Source organism: Zonotrichia albicollis, chromosome 2 (assembly GCF_047830755.1).
Source record: "Zonotrichia albicollis isolate bZonAlb1 chromosome 2, bZonAlb1.hap1, whole genome shotgun sequence".
Classification (NCBI taxonomy): Eukaryota; Metazoa; Chordata; class Aves; order Passeriformes; family Passerellidae; genus Zonotrichia; species Zonotrichia albicollis.
Window position 1 is genome coordinate 41058334 of NC_133820.1, and position 2819 is coordinate 41061152.

At 48.1% G+C, this 2819-nt stretch overlaps 1 long non-coding RNA gene across 1 annotated transcript; it reads right to left on the bottom strand.

Moving 5' to 3' along the window:
- Positions 1-908: 908 nt before the first annotated feature.
- On the bottom strand, positions 909-2576 carry LOC141728171 (uncharacterized). Its single transcript, XR_012578967.1, has 2 exons — positions 2479-2576; positions 909-1960 (listed from the first exon to the last, which is right to left on the bottom strand). It is a non-coding gene; the product is annotated as an uncharacterized LOC141728171 (long non-coding RNA).
- Positions 2577-2819: the final 243 nt, after the last annotated feature.

Sequence of the window (2819 nt, forward strand, 5' to 3'; positions counted from 1 at the left end):
GTGTCCTAGGAGAAAAAGAGGGAGAATGTCTCACGGTGGGGAACTTTTACACCTGGGGGAATGGGGGATGGAGGAATAGGACCACAGCCAATGGGACACAATTGAGGAACGGGCACGGGGATGAGTAAACCTGGAACAAACTACTACCAGCAGGGACTAGTAGTGGGGAAGACCATGTGATCAGTGCAGATTATCAAACACCCAGTGCAAAACCAAGTAACTAATTATTGAATGCAATAAAACATCTCATGTGGTTCAAAGAGGCCAAGTGCAGCTCCTGTCTGGGACCAGGACAAGGAAATCAGGGCACACAGCAGGCCAGCACAGAGGGAGAGGAACCCTGCAGGGCAGAGCTGCCATGGGACAGCTGCCACAGTGCCCAGCTCAGGGCTGCAGCTCTCATCAGGCACTGCTGCAGGAGGGCTGAGACTCTGCTCGTCCAGCTGAACTTGCACAGGACTCACCAGGTCCTGATCTACCCTTGTTATTCCTCATTCCTTATCAGGCTATTACAGGTGTGTAAAACAGGGCAGGTTTTCCCATTTGCATGATAGAATTCAAATTAGTGAAAGCATTCTGTTTATGATGAGATTTAGGGCAGTAGAAGACTGCATCATTGCTACAATCACTGCCTTGAGATACAGCCAAGCGTGTGATAGCCAGGTAAAATCTGAAGGTGAGTGTTTGGCCAGGATCAGCAATGATCTACATGCTCACCAAGATATTTTGAGTCAAGCCTGACACCACTTTTAATGAGCAGTTAAACCAGAAGGAAACAGAATTCTGCAGGAGACATCCAGGAAAAATATTTGGAAGTGGCTGTGGGGACCATTCTCTGGATACACAGAAACATCTCAGCCTGGAAGAGCAATATTTATCTATTCCAAAGATGCACAAAACAGACCCACTGCTGATTGCAAAGGATTCTTTAATGGCAGCAACACAAAATGGATTACAGACAATGGCAGAGGCCACAGTACCACAAGGGAATTGCAATGCAAATTACAAAAGAAGTGATGCTGACTCTGCACTGACACTTTCTGTTTCACTTAGCCACACACACAACCTGCAATGCTTCTACATTCCATAGGCCAGGACTCTGGAATGCCAGCTGAGGGTACAACAGGTTTCACACATGTGGCATTGCCTCCTCTATCTTGGACACTCTCATATGATCAAGCCTGATGATTCTTGCATTGGTGGGGTGTGAGCAGCGTGCAAGGCAGGATGGAGAAGTGCAGCTCTGCAGTGCAGCAGAGCAGAGAGCGCTGACATTCGGTGGTCCTGGGACACTGGGGGAAAAGGCAGCACCAGCAGAGGCGGAGATCTAGGTGTCAAATTTCTGCATCTTTTCTCAGCGCTGCGGGATTTGCATTCTAACAGCCACAGCCAGGGCGCAGGGGACGCAGGAAGGAAAGCTTGTCGTTGAAACCGATTGCCTTGTAATTTGGAAGGTTCTCATGCTCTTGGGCAAGGTATTGAATTCCACTTCCATCACTGTGCTCACACAGCAGCCAGGCACCTCTCTGGACTTTGTGCGAAGACACGATGTCACTCTCGTATCCTGCAGCCAGGTCGGTTGCTTCTTTTATTATTCTGCTCTTCCCTTGATAATTAATGTGTTCATAGAGGGTGATCTGGGGATTGTACAGACTTTCAGTGATCACCTGCAGAGAGCTGATCCTGTCATACATCTCTTTATCTACAGAGTCATATTCTCCCTCCTCAAACACCAGAAATCGACCCATGTAATCAACATGCTCATAAGCCACCCAAGGCTGGCCAATTACTTTCACTGAGGAGACAATATCATTCCAACCTGCATCTTTTAGACTGGAAATGTTAGTGGTGAATTCTCTGGAGAGGCCCTTGAAGTTGGCATGCTCATAAATGATGATTTTGCCCATCTCTGCAGGACTTCTGGGGTGCAGATTTCTTGCTATAGGAGCTGGATGGCAGCCTGCACAAAAGGGAGACAGAAAACAAGCAGAGCTTGTGAGAAGACTTTATACTTCTGACATAAAATTACAGGAAGTGTGGTGCAGAAAAAGAAAAGTAGAAAGTTTTTAGCAGGATAGAAACATAGCAGCATCTGGAAAGGAGTGAGGGCATTTCAGTTTAGAGGGAAAACATAAAACAACACATGTGCCCACAACTACTCAGTTTAAATTAGTTGTGTGTGTTGGTTTAGGGACATACCCAAGAATAAGCGGTAAATACTCTCCCAGTCACCCCCCACAACTGTGTATCAGTGGCCCTTCCAGGCTGTCCCTGGGTGAGGTTTGTCTCTCCTGCAGCAGCCATCCATCTCCTCATGCCCTGAGAGATGGCTTCAGTCTCTGCACACGCACACAGCAGAGCCTCACGGCTGTGCTGCAGCTCTCAGCCCAGCACTAAAGCCTCCTGCCCTTGCCCTGCACTTCACAGCAGTTGCCCAAGAAGCCCTTCCAGCTCTCCTGTGCCAAGGGTGCCTCTTACCTTGCTGTCAGCTGCAGGGCTGCGAGAGCTGAGGGCAATTCCTCCAGTGCAGAGCTGTGGTCTGTGCAGAGTCTCACCTGCCTCCATTTATACTTGCACAGAAGTGAAAGTGTGAATCACCCAATTCCAGGGAACTGGGAGTGGTTGATGTCATGCTCAGGGATCAAAAATAATTCATATTCTATCTTGGTTTTGATGCCCTACACCCAGATATCTCATTGCTCTTCTTCAAAAGTTCACTGAAGTGTGAGTGACCTGACAACCTTAGAACGTGGTTTCATGTCTGTCCCTGCTCGGAAGCCGTCTGAACCACAGGAACTGGAACACATTGATTGGAGCAA